Source organism: Medicago sativa, chromosome 3 (assembly GCF_051527215.1).
Source record: "Medicago sativa cultivar Bolivia chromosome 3, Bolivia_mono, whole genome shotgun sequence".
In the NCBI taxonomy this organism is placed as follows: domain Eukaryota; kingdom Viridiplantae; phylum Streptophyta; class Magnoliopsida; order Fabales; family Fabaceae; genus Medicago; species Medicago sativa.
Window position 1 is genome coordinate 54,118,617 of NC_140751.1, and position 19,292 is coordinate 54,137,908.

General features: G+C 36.1%; 1 non-coding gene across 1 annotated transcript; it reads right to left on the bottom strand.

The window, feature by feature from the left end:
* Positions 1-2,423: 2,423 nt before the first annotated feature.
* On the bottom strand, positions 2,424-2,530 carry LOC146938373 (small nucleolar RNA R71). The gene has a single exon (XR_015033663.1). It is a non-coding gene; the product is annotated as a small nucleolar RNA R71 (small nucleolar RNA).
* Between the last annotated feature and the right edge of the window lie 16,762 nt (positions 2,531-19,292).

Genomic DNA, 19,292 nt, shown 5'->3' on the forward strand with positions numbered 1-19,292 from the left:
ACTAGTTATTTACCAAAACACCCATGTTTTTCTATTATAAACAAATATTATTTATCCTATTTACAAAAATGTCCTTTTAATTAAAATAAAGTTTAATAGAGACAAAAGGGTGTTTTAGTAAAGTACAAGTAGGTGCAGCTTGTTAACTTGCACCTTAGTGTTTTTAGGTGGGTGCAAGTTAACAGCCACTGTTAACTTGCACCCACCTAAAAACACTAAGGTGCAAGTTAACAAGCTGCACCTACTAGTTATTTACCAAAACACCCATGTTTTTCTATTATAAACAAATATTATTTATGCTATTTACAAAAATGTCCTTTTAATTAAAATAAAGTTTAATAGAGACAAAAGGGTGTTTTAGCAAAGTACAAGTAGGTGCAGCTTGTTAACTTGCATCTTAGTGTTTTTAGGTGGGTGCAAGTTAACAGCCCCCTATATATATATATATATATATATATATATATATATATATATATATATATATATATATATATATATATATATATATATATATATATATATATTGTACATTTGAGGCTTATTTCTCAAATGTGTATTAAATCGTTGCTTGTTCCATATTTTATTAATTTGAGTTCCATCCTCTTGAGTGATGAGTCATAGATAGTCATATTTATTGTCTTATTTAGTTTAGTTTTATTTTAGATTTGATTTTATTTTATTGCATTTTATTTTAGTTTAGAATATTTTACTTCAAATTATGTTTTATTTTATTTTAGGAATAAATATATGGTGGAAGGTGCCTTGGAGCAAAACAAAGAGGACTGGAACAAATACAGCGCAAGAATACGAAGATACGGGACAAAAATATGCCCCCCAAAGTCAGAAGCTTGGCACGGCCCGTGCCAACATGTGGCACGGCCGTGCCCGTCTCCAGGACCTGTTTTGCTGCTTTTCTTCAAGCCCAAGTTACCCTGTTGCAGCTTTACCGTTTTATCCTTTTAGTTGCTTAGTTTCTAAGTCAGATGTAAAGCTATAAATAGAGTAGCTCTCCACCATAAACAATGATGCTTTACTTTGTTTATTTCAATTGCTATTTTAATAAAAGTGTTTATTTTCCCTTTTACTTTCTTTGCAATTTACTTTACTGTTATTTTCTCTCTTCTTCCCCCATGTCTACGATGAACATGAGTGAGTAGACTTCTTCGTATTGGGATTATTGGGGAGTCTAATGACTCAATCCTAAACAAAACATGTCTAAACCCTAATTCCTATGTAACCCTAATTTCTAATCTAGATTCACCGTCTTAACGTGGATTAACAATTATCAAACTGTGGAAGCGAAAGCGGAGGGTTTGATAATCGTTAATCCATCATCCCAAACATCAATTCATAAAGCGAGAGCGGAGTCTTGATGTTGGAACAAGTGAATCTAGACAATAGTTGCAAAACAGTGAAATAGTCTTTGCAACTATTGAGACAAAGAGTAGTTTCAATCCTCTATGCATCTTCTAGTAATCATGTCAGTGAAATAGGCTTGGTTGCTAGAAGTAAACTCTCACTGGACTTTCATCGGAAAGGTGAGGGGCTAAGGAAAACCGGTCTTTAGAAATTAGTGTGTAAATCATGAAATTAGATGTTTAGGTTTTGTCTAGTGAAGGATTAGTCATTGTGATGAACCAATGATCCTAAGGCCCTTTATTATTATTGTCTTTACCTTCAGCAATCAAACTCTCTTTCATTAACTTTCTCTCCTCTAATCATTCACTAAAAGTTAATTAAGTTGAACAACTCCCTAGCGGAACGATAACTCTACTTACTACTATTACTTCGATAGGCCGTGCACTTGCGGTTTGGCCCTATCAAGTTTTTGGCGCCGTTGCCGGGGAGTTAACTAATTTAATTAGCTTTTTCTTAGTGATTAGAATTCTCTCTTCTTCTCTTTCTTTTTCTGTTTTTATTTTTATTTTTATTTTTCTGTTATCACTAACTTCTTGGGTTCTCAATTTTTTATGCGAAAAACCAGAAATCGAGTTGTAATAATCAACGAGATCGAAAGGTATTTGCATAGACGAAAGAGAGACGCACGAAATAACACCGCCATGGCCAATCGCACTCTCAAAGAGTATGCAACGCCGTCTACGGCTGAGCCACAAGCTGTTATTGTGTACCCAACGGTTGAGGATGACAATTTTGAAATTAAGCCTGCCCTACTTAACTTGGTGCAGCAAAACCAATTCTCGGGATCCCCCACTGAGGATCCCAATCTTCATATCTCTGTTTTCCTACGAATTAGTGGAACCATGAAGGAGAATCAAGAAGTCGTAAGACTTCATCTCTTTCCCTTTTCCTTAAGGGATAGAGCTAGCGCTTGGTTCCATTCCCTCGAAGTCGGTTCCATTACTTCATGGGATCAGATGAGGCAAGCATTCCTTGCCCGTTTCTTTCCACCATCTAAAACCGCTAAACTTAGAGACCAAATCACGCGGTTCAACCAAAAAGATGGGGAATCTCTCTATGAGGTGTGGGAGCGTTTCAAAGAAATGCTAAGACTTTGTCCCCACCATGGCCTAGAGAAGTGGCTTATAGTCCACACTTTTTATAATGGCTTGTCTTATACCACTAAGATGTCTGTTGATGCAGCTGCAGGTGGAGCACTTATGAACAAGAACTACACGGAGGCGTATGCCTTGATTGAAGACATGGCTCAAAATCATTACAAATGGACCGACGAGAGAGCCATCACTAGTTCTTCATCCTCCAAAAAGGAGGCAGGTATACACGAAGTCTCTAACTATGACCACCTTGCTTCTAAAATTGATACACTAACTGAAAAACTTGAAAAACTCAATGTTAGTGCTATCAATTCTGCTTCTACTCCTTCTTGTGAAATATGTGGTATAACTGGTCATGCTGGTGTTGATTGCCAACTAGGTAGTGCTATTAACGGTGTTGAGCAAATGAATTATGCTCAATACAACCAAGGGATGAGACAAAATCAAAATTTTTATAAAAACCAAAATCCCTATGGACAAGTAGCACCACCCGGTTATGCAAACAACCAAAGATTCACTCAGAAATCCAATTTGGAAATTTTGTTGGAAAATTCTATTGCCAACCAAAACAAACAACTTCAAGAACTTAAAAACCAAACTGGATTTCTGAATGATTCTCTTTCCAAGCTCAATACCAAGGTTGATTCTATTGCTACTCACTCTAAAATGCTTGAAACTTAAATCGCTCAAATAGCCCAACAAGTGGCTACCTCTTCCCAAACACCGGGAGTCTTTCCTGGTCAAACCGAAGCCAATTCCAAAGCCCAAGTTAATGTCATATCTTTTGGGGGTAGTAAGTTAGGCGAAACTTTTGCTAAGGTTAAAAACATTGGGAAAGAAAATGTCAAGCCCTTAGGTGATAAAGTTGTGATAGAAGAAGCAAAACCACTTGAAGAAAACAAAACTCCATCCCCCTTAAATCCTGAAAAGCTTAAACTAGAGGGTAAGTTTGAAAAATTTGTTAACATACTTAGGAAAATTTGCATTAAACTTCCCTTTGCTGAAGCTTTGTCTAGGATTCCTCTATATGCCAAGTTTTTAAAGGAAATTTTTTCAAAGAAAAGGGCAATAGAGCATAATGAGACAATAGCCTTGGCTAAGGAAACTAGTGCAATCATACAAGAAGCACCCCCTAAGCTTAGAGATCCAGGTAGCTTTGCCATACCGTGTGAAATTGGGAATGAAACCATAAACAAAGCCTTATGTGACTTAGGAGCTAGTGTTAGTTTACTGCCTTTGTCTCTTCTTAAAAGGATAGGGATAGGAGAGTTGAAACCTACCGAAATGGAATTAAAGTTAGCTGATCGTTCTACCATGAAACTTGTAGGATTTGTTGAGGACATACCTGTTAAGATAGAGGGGATATACATCCCCACTGATTTTGTAGTCGTTGACATTGAAGAAGACGATGACGTCCCTATAATCCTAGGTAGACCTTTCCTCGCAACTGCAGGAGCTCTCATTGATGTTAAACTTGGTAGGATAGTCTTTCAAGTGAGTGATCAAATGGTAGGATACGAGTTGGAAAATGTTATGAAGGGTCCCGCTCTTTACTCCTGTTGCATGCTTAACGATCATGTTGTGAAAGAACGTTTTATAGCGTCATCTACACAATATGATATCTTTGATCCATTCTAAGGACTCTTTCTAACCGTCAAGCTAATGACATTAAAAGAGCGCTTCGTGGGAGGCAACCCACGCATTTAATCGCTTTTGTTTTGTTTTTCTTTGTTTTAAGTGTTTTTGTAGGTAATTGTCCAAGTTGATTCGAAAAAACTGAAAAATTTTGAAGCCCCCAGGTCCAGAAGGCTGGCACGGCCCGTGCTGAGGATGGCACGGCCGTGCCATGGTTTGTGAATAAAAGTTGAAGTCGAAGGTCAGAATGTTGGCACGGCCCGTGCCAAAGGGTGGCACGGCCGTGCCCGACTTCTAGCATCCTATATACCAATTTTTCTTCTTCTTCTCCATTCATTCTCAAACCACAAACTTCTTTCATCTTCTAACCCTCTCTCTAAACCTCCATAACTCTTAAACTCCAAACCTTCATAACTTCATCAAAACCCAACCAAATCACTCAATTCTTTCACCAATCAATCACAAATCTCATCCAAAACAAAACCCTCCCATCAAAAACATCTTTCACCCACTCAAACACATAATTCACCAAACCCTTATCTCCATTAACCCTAACCCAAAAACCATCAAACCTTCACCAATCTCCACATCTAAAACCATAAACCTCACTTAAACATCAACCCCAATCCAAAACCAACCCTTTCTACTCAAATTCTCATCAAAACCCTAACCTTCACCAAAACCCCAAAGTCAAACCAAGGTCAAAGGTCTAATGGCTTCACGAAGGAGTGGCAAGGAACCGGCAACATCTTCCGGAGGACCACCGTCAAAGAAAAGAGCACCGGCAAAGAATCATGGCATCACCTTCAAGGATAACAACCAAAAAGAAAGGTATAAAATCCTTATCTCTAAACCTTTGCATCCTTGTAGGTACCCTCATACTATGACTACTTTAGGGATTAGGGACAATGCTTTTGAATTGCTGAATAGATTAGGATGGGGTGAGCTGCTTAGTCCTATGAGGGGGTATGAAAATTTTACTTATGAGTTTTTAAGTTCTATCCAATTCACGAAAGATAAGTTGAATTTAGATGACCCCGATCATAGAATCTCCTCCGGATTTTGAATATTGATTACGAGATGTCCCTTGAAAACTTTTGCAATGAAATGGGCTTCGCAAATGCGGGGTTCATCCATGACTCTTGGAATCAAGCTCTAAATCCGGACGACTATAACCCTGCTAGCTTTTGGACACGCATCACCGGTAGAAACCAATATGTTCCACGATCCAACAAGGCTAGTAACATACACAACCCAGTTCTTAGGTACCTTCAGAGAGTAATGGCTTGTACCATTTGGGGTAGGAAAGAAGTAGGAACATGTAGGACGGATGAAATCTTTATGCTTTGGGCAATGCTTACTAATAATCCCGTGAATACTTGTTTTTACATACTTGACTACCTCGCATCAATAGGAACTAAGCCTAATCTTGTAGCTGACATAGTGGTGGGGGGTGTTATCACGTTCATTGCTAGGAAGTTTGGAGTAAGCGAGGAGGAAGGGATAAATGAAATTCAGGGCAATAATAGGCTTAACATAGAGACATTAATCTCTATGAAATTCATTACACATCATCCACCCATGCAATATGCCCTTAAGCTCAATGTGCCTATTCTATTTTTGCTTCCTATCCCATCTCGGACTAACACCGAGGTGGAGGAGAATTGGTTGTATGTTGATAATGAACAGGTACATGAGCAACATGACGCAGGAGAAGGTGCTAACTTGCACCCTGAGGAGGAACACCATGACCATGATGCCGAAGAGCTCAATGATGATGAAAGATGGGCATGGATGCGAACCGAGATAGAGAGGATAAGCACCGAGCAACAAAGGCAAGGTGTATAACTTTTGGGGCTGAGAAATGATGTCCAAAGGGGCAACCGCTTGTCGGAAGAAAACAATGAAATGCTCCGAAGGATGATGCACCAATTCAATCTCCAAGGTCCTCCTTATGGACCTCAATGAGAACATGTGAGCTTTCCTCTTCCTCTCTTCCCTTTCCTCTTCCTCTTCTCCTCTCTCTCTTCACTCTTCCTACTACTCTTCTTCTACTCCATCTTCTTCTTCTTCTTCTCTTTTAATTTCTTTTTCTTTTGAATCATTGAGGACAATGCTTCCCCTAAGTGTGGGGGGGGGGGGGGGGGGGGCCTAATAAAGTGTCTAGAGTCGTAGTGTTCCCAAACTCCCTTGAACTTTATTCTTTTGTTTTGTTTTTATAGTGAAAGGCATGACTAGTAACTTGTTTTTAATGTAAATATGGCATGAAAATTTTTGTTTTGTCTCTTCTTTAAGGGTTGCTTCTTGTACATGAAAGTAGTTTCTTGTGTTTCTTATGTTCTTGCTATACCCATGTCTTGTTTTATTGTGAAAAATTCTCCAATGAGAAAAGCACCCGGTTGCAATCCTTGAGCAAATGTATGAATATGTATTTTAAGGAACACGTTCTATCTTTAGTGTTAACTTAGACCCTTTAAAGTCTTAAGAGTAAAAGTAGTATAAGTTTGTGTGGGAAAATCAATCAAATTGTTCTTAATTGTTATATTCTTTTTAATTTGTTAATGTTAAATGGGGCGGGAGAATGGCACCAACATGTGGGGGAAGGACAATTACATCCTAACTTCCTAATTGTGGTGGTGACTCCTTAATTTGAACTTAAAGTGAAACAAATTCATCAATGCTAGGGGGAAAGGACAATTACATTCAAAAAGACTTCCTACGCGGAGATGAAACAAATAAATAATTTTGCAGCGCTGCTTAGGGTGATTTTGAATCTAGGGGGAAAGGACAATTACATCCGAGAAGACTTCCTATGAGGATAGATAGCCCCTAAGCATCTGCAGCCCCTTGTGCTTAATTGTTAAATTAATTCAATCTTAACTTAAATTCCCATCACTCTTATATGAAATGAAGAAAGGACTTTTCTCGGTTACTTTAGCATTAAGGATAGAACCTATTCCTCATAATATATGTCTTATACAGGAGCAAGAAAAGGGTTGGACTGCACACACACACTCACTTGAGACTTGATGTTGGGTAGAATAGGTTCATGAGAAGTGTTTGAAGTTGTAATTAGTGTACTTGAAGCAAAGCCTTTCTTTTGAGACAATTGTTCTTAATATTGCCATAATCAAATCTTTTGTTGCTGCTATGTCTGTTGCCTTTTGCTTGAGGACAAGCAAAGTTTCAAGTGTGGGGGAGTTTGATGAGTCATAGATAGTCATATTTATTGCCTTATTTAGTTTAGTTTTATTTTAGATTTGATTTTATTTTATTGCATTTTATTTTAGTTTAGAATATTTTACTTCAAATTATGTTTTATTTTATTTTAGGAATAAATATATGGTGGAAGGTGCCTTGGAGCAAAAGAAAGAGGACTGGAACAAATACAGCGCAAGAATACGAAGATACGGGACAAAAATATGCCCCCCAAAGTCAGAAGCTTGGCACGGCCCGTGCCAACATGTGGCACGGCCGTGCCCGTCTCCAGGACCTGTTTTGCTGCTTTTCTTCAAGCCCAAGTTACCCTGTTGCAGCTTTACCGTTTTATCCTTTTAGTTGCTTAGTTTCTAAGTCAGATGTAAAGCTATAAATAGAGTAGCTCTCCACCATAAACAATGATGCTTTACTTTGTTTATTTCAATTGCTATTTTAATAAAAGTGTTTATTTTCCCTTTTACTTTCTTTGCAATTTACTTTACTGTTATTTTCTCTCTTCTTCCCCCATGTCTACGATGAACATGAGTGAGTAGACTTCTTCGTCTTGGGATTATTGGGGAGTCTAATGACTCAATCCTAAACAAAACATGTCTAAACCCTAATTCCTATGTAACCCTAATTTCTAATCTAGATTCACCGTCTTAACGTGGATTAACAATTATCAAACTGTGGAAGCGAAAGCGGAGGGTTTGATAATCGTTAATCCATCATCCCAAACATCAATTCATAAAGCGAGAGCGGAGTCTTGATGTTGGAACAAGTGAATCTAGACAATAGTTGCAAAACAGTGAAATAGTCTTTGCAACTATTGAGACAAAGAGTAGTTTCAATCCTCTATGCATCTTCTAGTAATCATGTCAGTGAAATAGGCTTGGTTGCTAGAAGTAAACTCTCACCGGACTTTCATCGGAAAGGTGAGGGGCTAAGGGAAACCGGTCTTTAGAAATTAGTGTGTAAATCATGAAATTAGATGTTTAGGTTTTGTCTAGTGAAGGATTAGTCATTGTGATGAACCAATGATCCTAAGGCCCTTTATTATTATTGTCTTTACCTTCAGCAATCAAACTCTCTTTCATTAACTTTCTCTCCTCTAATCATTCACTAAAAGTTAATTAAGTTGAACAACTCCCTAGCGGAACGATAACTCTACTTACTACTATTACTTCGATAGGCCGTGCACTTGCGGTTTGGCCCTATCAAGTTTTTGGCGCCGTTGCCGGGGAGTTAACTAATTTAATTAGCTTTTTCTTAGTGATTAGAATTCTCTCTTCTTCTCTTTCTTTTTCTGTTTTTATTTTTATTTTTATTTTTCTGTTATCACTAACTTCTTGGGTTCTCAATTTTTTATGCGAAAAACCAGAAATCGAGTTGTAATAATCAACGAGATCGAAAGGTATTTGCATAGACGAAAGAGAGACGCACGAGTTGTTACATCTTTCTTTTCCAAAAGTTGTAGTTTGATCCATTGGAGAAAGGTGGTCTTGATTGAGAACCTCCTTCTAATAATGAAGCATGTTGGTGGAATTATTTTATCAGCCATTTACAAGAAGGTAATTAATGAATGAACTTGCTTCTGAACTATCAAATAAAAGAGGTAATGGATAAAGAAGACGATATAAAGAATTATCCTGGTTCACCCTAACAGGGCTAGTCCAGTCCCCCACTTGCTGTGATATTTTTCAATCTGGTGTCTTAGATACCCTCTTAGATTCGGCACTATTTTCTCTTCTTTTTATGGTCTACTTTGCCACACAAGTTTTGGACATCCAGTTCAAACTTTAGCTACCACACATTCCACCTTTATACCTTAGAGAAGATTAGTGAAGCATCACAACTGAATACATAAATTGTTCTTGTGATCTTGATCATACAATTGATCAATTTGATATCTCTCTCTCTCTAGATATATATCTCTAAGTTCAATATGATCACACGCAGTTAAATATGATCTTTTTAAATACACTTAAGTATGTGTCAAAGATATATTATATGCTTGATCTATTTGTGATTGTTATCTAATATTGTCAGAATGAATCTCAAGTTGAGAAGATGGTTCTAATCTTTTTCAAGCAATCTTGATATTCTACTTATGATCTTTTGGGATCTTATTATTATGTAGAAATGAGAGCTGTTGTAGAGAGATATTTCTCATTTGAATGACGGTGCCCTTTATAGAGCTTTTATCTTGGTGAGCAATTCAAAAACTAGTAGTTTGTTTGTCCTTTACTGGCTTGCCTTGATGACCAAGTAACTCTAGAAACTAGTTGTTATTCCTTGTGATTTGCTTTACAACTTCTGATATTTGATTATGATCTTCTGGTGTACCTTTTAGGCATATTTATTCCACTAATTCATTTGGTATTTTCTGAATCTCAATTTCTGATTGAAGGTGAAAAAAAATACAAGAAGGGAGGTTGAATTGTGTTTTCTTTTACAAATTTTTACAAGTGTTTTAGTATTGGTCGAAGTCTGAAATGTTTAGAGTCGGACTCAGAGTCTGATAGCAGCAGAGTAAAACAAACACAAATACAAAGATATATATATACACACACACACACATATATATATATATAGACACACACACACACACACACACACACAGAGAGAGAGAGAGAGAGAGAGAGAGAGAGAGAGAGAGAGAGAGAGAGAGAGAGAGTAGACACAACAATTATATTGGTTCCTCCTACAATCCAAGAGTAGTCCAGTCCCCTCGCACTTCCAATGGATTTTCACTATAATCACAACTAATTACAAATGCTCAAGGGCACAACCAAGAGACTTCATATGCTCAAGCACACAAGAAAGAGACTTCCAAATGCTCAATCACAATTGAAAGAGACTTCTAAGAGTTTATAAATAAATAATTTATTTTTACACTTGTTATACAATGAGAGCTGTAAACAGTTAAAAACATGACAGACCCTATGAAATTAGAATTTCTAAGATATGGACTTAGTAAGAAATTCTTAAGTGTTCTATGAGCTTTTGAATTTGACAGAGTAAGGGCACAGTTAAATTAGAGTCTTGTTATTATTCTTCAAGTCTTCAGCTCCTTATATAGGCAAGGATTAGAGAGATGTTGGAGAAGTGCCAGCACATTTAAAGTCGTTGAAAAGCTTCAAATCAAGGGCTAGCTTACTTTCAAAGTTCAAGAGCATGATAACTATTAGGGCTTCCTGCGGAAGATAATCAGAAATATTCACCATTACAATTATGTACAGCATAACCGGTGAGATTTTGAGCCAAATATAGATTCCATTTTCCACTATAATTCTTTCTGAATGTGTGTTACATGTGCATTGCTATTTTTGCTGAAAATTTCGGTCGTTCTCTACGGACTATCAGTTATATTATCATACAACGAGACACTTATTTTGGTACTTTGAGCATTTTTCAAGCCACCCTGAATTATTATTGTTATGTCCTTTGTGAAAACAATTTGAGCCTCCATGCATTATTTCTTTCTTACTTATGTGACTTGAATCATGTCACAAGTTTTGAACTCTGTAATGATACATCTGTTTGATACTTGTTATTGTTTGAAATTAAGTTTGGGTTTGCTCTTTGGAACTAGCAACATCTTAATTTTGGGGTGGGGTACTAGTAAAACTTAGTTATGAAAAGAAAAAATAAATAAAAAATAAAAATGTAGATAAAACATCAAATTGATGGTCTACACAAAAAAAAATGAAAAATAAGAGCCAACAAATGTTTGGTCTCTTTAGAAAAGAAAAAAAAAAGAATAAGTAGTTCTAGGTTGTGACATTGTGAATCAAAGCTAAAGGTTGGAAGGAAGTATTTCAAATAGGGAATTCTTAGGAAACTAACTCCAAAATGTTTGTCAGCCTACTTTCTCAAATATATTCCACCTTAACCTAAGTCATGTTATAACCTTGAAAAGACATCTATATGTGTATGTGATAATATGTATCTAGAATGTCTGTTTATAATTGCTTCAATCTCATACCAAGGTACAATCACATGACGACTGGAGTGCGTCAAATGCCTTGACTAGCCCCGCTGGCTTTAGGAGGTACATACATGTATCTTGAAACTGTAAGTTGTTGAAAATATGAGTATCTTCGATAAGCCTGTGTCGCTTGCATGAAAGTGGTAAGCTAGTTAAGTCTGGGAGTGGGAAGAATAAAAATTTCAGCACCATCTCCAGAAAGTTATGTTCCAAATTCTTAAATTCATGTAAATTATATCTTCTTGAAATTTTGTTGCCTAAGTACAAGTGATGACATGTCATCTTACGTTATTCTTAGAATGTTTTTCAGTCATTTTCATTTAGTTTTAATCCAAAACAAAGGAGTATTAAAACAATTGCATATGATTTTCAAGACATTTTTAATGTTTTCTATTTGAGTCATGTAATTCTATTTTTCCCGAAACATATCAATTCTATGGTGTTTTGATGTAATTCAAGAATAAATCATACAAATAGACATAGAAAACATATTGAAGACTTGTGAAGATCGCGGGAAGACGATGAATGAAGATTCAAGAGGCCTCAAGAGACATTACAAAGAGAGGAATTATGTTCCCAAGTCCCAAGATATATTATATGGAAGGAAACACCCAAAAAGGCGTAGAAACAGACGTTTACGCGCAGAAAAGCACACTCATATGCACCTCCGGCATGCTGCCATGCGCCCTGGGCATCTTCCATGTGCCCTGGGCATTGCTCATGCTCCTCGGTCATGGTTTTTTAGCCTATGTGCCCTAGTCATGCGCCCCGGGCATGCTGGGCACGTGTCATAACTGCTTTTTCCACTTTTTTAATGGACAAAGCCCAGTTTTCAACCTAAACCCAACTGGAAACTTGCCTATAAATATCAAACCGCTCATTCATTATTTCTCATTTAGAACGAAGTGGATCAAAATGAAGGCAACCTCTATGAGCTTCAAGGGAGAAGTATCTCCTCACTCTAAGTCTCTAGGGTATGTTTTATTTCTTTTGTAATTTGTCTTTAGTTACCATGAGTAAATAAACCCTATTAGGGTAGGGTTCTAAGATGAACCTGTATTTTGTTTGTTGGGTTATTTTAATTTAATTTCTTTGTTCATTTATTTTGTGAATCCTATTAAATTTTACTATAGCGTAAGACTTTGTTTCTTCCGAAGTGAACCAAACCTGAGATAATAGTACTTAGGAAGGTAACATACCTAATATTGGTGCAAACCTACCCGAATCAGAAAGTAACAAATAGTGGATAACGCAATCAGCCTAGTAACTTTATTCTTCTTACATCCTTGGTAAGGTTGACGAGATAGGGTTGCATGTTTATAGAATTACCGAGAGGGAGAATATGTTGACGTCCTTCTAAGATTTAAGTGACGTGAATTCCTTTAGGACATAGTAAATTTAGGAACCCTAAGTCCTTCCTTGATTCAAATACCTCCGACAGAGTAAGAACTCATGTGTACCTCTACGCACGAAAGTGTATCTCTCTATTGGATTGACGACCCAAACAATAACCCGTGTAGAAACCCCGGTGTAAGGTTGCAACTCGACAGCTGAAAGGGAATAAACCCAGACCTCTGATAGAGTAAGTCCACACACATACAAACCCGTGTGATTAGTAGGTGCAACTCGACAACTGGTATGATAATAAAACCCCACGAACTCATAATTTAGACAAAAACGTAAAATCAATCTGAATAATGCTTAACCATTAATTAAATTCAACAAATGAATAAAGGGGATTCAAGGAATCCTAACCGTTTCTAACATTCCGCAATAAAAAACAGGTTAACTCCTAAACTCTCCCTCTGCTGCAAACATACTAAATTGAAAAACCTCCCTTTATCTTTTATTTTATTATTTTTAATTTATTGTTTATTGCTCCCAAATAAGTAACACGAATTGCCTAGTTGGAACGACAATCCCTATGGATACGATACTCGACTTACACTTTATTACTTGGTAAACAATTTTGTACACTTGCCTAAACCCGACCATCAACAAGCAACGATTAAGTTTTTGGTTGTGATGATGGAACATCATATGTAATTTTAGGCTATGTTTTTAGTTATTTTCTTTTCATTTGAAGGAAAATTAGAAGTCATTTAGAGGAGTTGTCAATGGTTTGAATAACTTTTTGGATTGTTTTAATTCTAGTCATTGTAATTCATTTTTATCCTAAATCATGAAACTCCATAGGTGTTTTTAGTCTTTTTAGTGTGAAATCGTGTAAATCGGCAAAATAAGAAATCATACGAAGGATCGAGGATGTGAAGATTGAAGATCAATGGTTATTATAAGGTATTTTAGGACATTACAAAATGAAGATAATTCATTTCAAGTTCCAAAGCATTGCAGGATGGAAGAATGCGCAAAAATGGGACAAAAACTGCAAAGTTTGCACAAGAAGGGCCGCCAGAAGTACCCTCGCGCATGAGGTAGCATTTTCTACTGCCTCCGGCGCCCCTATTCATGCACCATGTGCATGGTACACATCTAGTGAGTGGTTGTTGCTGGTTTTTCAAGCTGTTTTCGTTGAAAACCCATATTTTTCATCTCTTAACCCTTAAGTAGTGACGCACTATAAATAGAGATCCTTGCACACACTTTTATTTATTTAGAAATCTAGCGGTACAAAGCAAAGGGTCAAACATCAGAGCTTCAAGGAAGGGGATCTTCATATCTTCATCCTCTTCATGTTCTCTCTCAAGTATGTTTTTCTATTATTTTGTAATGATGTATGTTGCCATGCGCAACTAAACTTTTTTGATTAAGGTTTCAAGATTAACCCCTTCTTATTTGCTGGATTCTATTAATAAGTTTTCTTATTCTGTTTATAATCTAAAGTCCAATTAAGTTTGTATATGTCAGTTTCTATATCATATCTCTAGATGGAGCTAAGTAGGATTAACGACCCGAATTCCATCCGAACAAGACAATGGTAAACTTCTTAGTTTCTAAATTAAATTCATTTAATCGATTCTAAGTATGAATTTTGGACTATAACTCATCTTAAGGGAACGCCATAATTATACCTGGTTGAATTGCGGCGATATTAAAAGAAACTTCCACTGATTCTTCTCAGGGTTATTGTCTACTTTCTTAAATCCAAAACAACAAGTCAAAAACTAATAATTAATCAAGTTAGTTCCAACAAATCCTTGTGGAGACGATAACTTACTACTTTATTACTTTAGTACGATTTGGTACACTTCTTATACACCATTAGTATCCTCTTGCATATATGCGAGAATAAGTCCATTAAATAGTGATTAAGGAGCAACATGATATTATGGAGTCAATTAAACATATGAGGATAAGTTCCCACTATATGAACCATACTAACATCATATGCATCCTACATATGTGCAATTGTGCGCATTTACCTCCCTTAAGTGATAAAGAGCAATCTGATATCTAAAGGGATGACAATATTCATCCCACGAGATTAACCATCATTTCTATAGTCATTAGGTCATAATTAGTAGTATCTTTTAATTAATCCAACAAAGAAATTAAATGAGATTCAAAGAATCAAAATTGCTGCTAAAACTTGGAATCACACAATCTATATAATTTTGAAGAAATCAAATTACTTTTGGAAATTACGCCCCAATTTACTTTTTTTCTTAATGGTTCTATTAAGTTGCCGAGTCTAAACAACAATCCATGTGAAGAAAAAAAAAACTACTACTTTGTTGCTTGAACGGTTTGGTGCAATTGAAAAAATTTATGTAAGTCTTTTCATTTTCCACCTAGACAGGTGTTAAAAAGGTGGACGAAATATAGAAATTTTCATGAATTATTTTCCTACATACATACGAGAGAGAGAGAGAGAGGGAGGGAGAGAGAGAGAGAGAGAGAGAGAGAGAGAGAGAGCTCATGTTCATATAAATGGTTTGGATGGGTCACCAAACCCAAATGCCATCACCCTCAATATCCACATGGAGCATAAAGAAAACGATTACCTAATCACGGAAGCTATGTGGCTTAAGGGCTAAGTCTCCAACTACATTGTGCAAGATTTAAGGAGCAACACATGTAAGACTTTTGTAGAAATAAAAAAGGCCAAACTTTTCCTATATAAATAGGTCTCAATATAACCCTAAGAAGCTTTTACGTTCTAACCCCTAAATACCTAAAAATTAACGGTCTTGTACCTGACACGACTCCTTCTAGGTCTGGCCTAATGTTCTTAGGCAAGAAATATATATATGTACACACACACACACATATATATATATATATATATATATATATATATATATATATATATAAGTGAGGCTTTTGGAGGTTAACTATGTATTTAGTCTTTATATTAGTGGAGCTTATGATTATCGTCTCTTTGAAATTTTAATGCATGCATATTTTCATAAATGATCTCACACATTTTTTTTAATAATGACGAGGAAGGAAAAATCAGAATAATTTTAGCCACACAAATATTTTAAGCACGTGACAATTTATACTTGATAACTTCGTCTAGTCACTTCTTTCCAAGAAGGACTCTTTATTATTCAAGAATGAGATACAAATTTGTGTCTTTTAAAGAACTAATTGTCATCACTTGACATATACATTTATTACAAGAAAAAGTGCTTTCTTCATAAGATATCAATGTTGTTCCTTAACACTTAGAAAGTTAGATGAAAACATCTAAGATTTTTTATTTTATAGTTTTTGTGATTGAAATGCGAGCCATGTGATTATCTAAGAGGACAGTCGAAATAGGTGCGTTATGGAGGATTGTGGTTGTCCTTCATTCGAGCGGCATTGGTTACCTTCGAGGACCCAAATGCTCAAGGCCGTGAGGATTTTTGGAATCAAGACGTGTTTTCAGAAAAATGAATTATGTTCTTTTCTACAATGAACTTTCCTTTTAAATAGGTGGTTTATATTTCCACGTGGATGGGATGCAATTAGGAGATTGCACCTTACTTGAAGTTTTATCTAGAATATTTTTTGAATAAGGTTGGTTGTTATATATTAAATGTGAATCACTTTTCTCTATTTTGAGGCTCTACGCTGACCTTGATGTTCCGTATTAGGATCAGACACATTTTCTATAGCACCCCACTCATCAGTATTAGATTTTATCAGAACGAATGTGTTTGAGAAATAACGTCTTTGCATAATACGTTAACGAGAGATATTATCGTACAGTGTCAGACAAGCAGGTTCAGCTATCAGAGTCAAGTTAAGTGTGTTAAGGTGGAAGGGCATTTTGTTAATTGCGCAGGAGGGGTATTTAAGTGTGTTTGGTCACAAAACATTCATTCTTGTAGTGACTTTCTCTCTCTAGGATTAGAAATCAGAATTTTGCTCTCTCCTCTCTCTAAGCCATCGCCCTCCCTCTCTCTAAACTTCAATCCATCTCAATTCTCATAACAAGATCATGATTGTGCAAGCTTAGATTGATATTGGTGCTTTGTAAGGAAGATTGGAGCTTGGGTTAAGATTGGATTTCCTCTCGATCATCTAGACAAGAAAATCAAGAGGCTAAGGTTTTGGGTACTTAAGGTAGAATTGGAACTTTAGCATACTGTTGGAAACTTGAAGTTGCTGTAATCATAATGTGAGTTCTTTAGATAGAATTATCCACCCTTGGGTTTATGTGTTTTGATTGTGTGAGATGATTGAATTATTAGTATGCATTATGATTTTAGCCCCTTTGTTGCCATTGATTGTTGAAGTTGTGTAATTGTTGCCATGCACATGTTCTATAATGTTTTTCATGAATTTTGGGTGTATAGTGAACATTAGGGACTTGGTTTTGAGGTCTTTTAGTCAAAAATACGATTTTTCTGCAATCTGGACAGATGAACTTCGCTTGGAGTGATCCCGGTTCGCTTAAGCGTGCAAAATGTCGAAAGGACAACTCTGTTCGCTTACGTGTTTGCTTAAGCGAACTGGCAAGCGAACTGCTCGCTTGAGAGGTCGCTTAAGCGACCAGCTCTTTTGCAGCACCCTTTGAAAATTGCTCTTGTGATCCAGAATGTCATCCGATGCTTTTCCTTGCAAACTTTTATAACTTTAGTAAAGCCTCAATGTCAAGAAACTAATGTGCATTATATGTTGAGGTATTATAAATGAAATGCATGAGTAACATTAACAAGTTCAACGATGAATGTCATACGAGCGAGACATGAACTATGCGGGTAGAAATCAAGTATAAGTATGGGAGAATCCTAGAGCCTCGTATTAGGTAGTCAAGAATAAGCATGTTAGAATGTAACCTAATCATGTTAGGTTAAGCTATGTATGAATAACTATGTACACAATCACCAATAATCGGGTAGGTCACGGACCTGTGGTAATTGTTCAAGCAAGTCTAGGTTAAATCCTTCACGTATGTACAAGACTATATATAAGTAACATGACATGTCGTCTCTCTTGCAATCCACGCCAGGGGGATTTCAAGAGGTTCACATCAGGGGGACGTGACACGCTCCACAAGGTAGGCTCGCACGACATTAAGAGGAGTCCGGTGTTAGCCTCAGATAGGAATTTCACTGATCATGTATGGGATTAATTCCTGGGGTTACTCCACTCGGGATTAATCCGTAAAATGAACCAAGATAATATTTTATGTTACACGCTAACCCTCTAACATAATTGATAAGTTATGAAACATGATACGACACGCTTATGTTAGACTATGAGATATGTACAGGTTTATGTATCAGGATAGTATTATAAAGATATACTATCGACGATCCTAGAACCTCCCCGATCGTCCGGTTCAGGATCATGTTATGAATATTTTATGATTAGGTCTTGATATGTTTATCGTGTCGTGACATAACGGTCTTAGGTTCCCTTTTACCGCCATGACATGTAGAATATCTATATGACAAGACTTGTAGCCTATGATACGTAGAACCTTATGACGGCCCTAGTATGGACGACCGTCTAGGTATGCATGTTCCACACACGTATAATCAACCGAATGGTTGTGTTGTAGACACGTGGTGACCATAGGTTTCCCCGAGGTTGCCCATAGCCTAGGATTAGCTAGAACTCACTGAGACATTATGTCTCATCCCAATCCTTATTTTGTTTCATATCAGCAGGTTGGTTTAGCAGGATGTTGCAGCATGTGACCGAATGGATACTCAGCAAGTGCTCGTTCATACCGGTTGCAGGGTTTTGTTATGGATTCATGTGCGTGCATTCTATGTATCGGATGTGTAGGGTTGTATTATTAGTTGTACGAACATTATTTGTTGTATTTATTTATCCATTCAAAGACTCAAGTTGCAAAATTTAATGTATCCAGTATTAAAGATAATGCACATGCTAAAATTTCTAGATACGTTTAGTGTGGGCGTTACATTTTCGGCCTTTGATTCCTAGGATTATCTTTAGCTTAGACTAAAATAAAATGAGTTTCGACAGTATACATGATACATCAGCAATTAAATCAACAATTTAAATGTCAACATTAATATTAGTGTACTTGATTATTTAATATATCATTGTCCACACACCATAATTCAGGAAATATTAAAGAATTTCGTTGTGAAGTGCTAATAGATACCCCAATTAACCTACAACAATAAAACTCTATGAACTTATTATAGCTAGATTTCATTTTTAAATGAGGGAAAAAAAACTAGGCCTTTAAAGACACACATTTTAAAACTCCAAATAAATAATATAGATAATTATTGTATGCTTAATATTAATATGAATATTTTCTTAAGAAGTTGATATGGCCACATTCGTTGTGAAGTGCTAATAGATACCCAAGTTAACTTAAAATATTGAAAACGTATGAACAATTTACAGCTATATTTCATTTTTAATTTTAGAAAAAGAAACCTATGCCGTCGAATATATAAATTTTAAAATTCTAAATAAAATATATAAATAATTATTGTGTTTTTAATATTAATATGTACATTTTCTTTAGAAGTTTATATGGTCACATTTGTTTAATTTAACTAATTTAAATT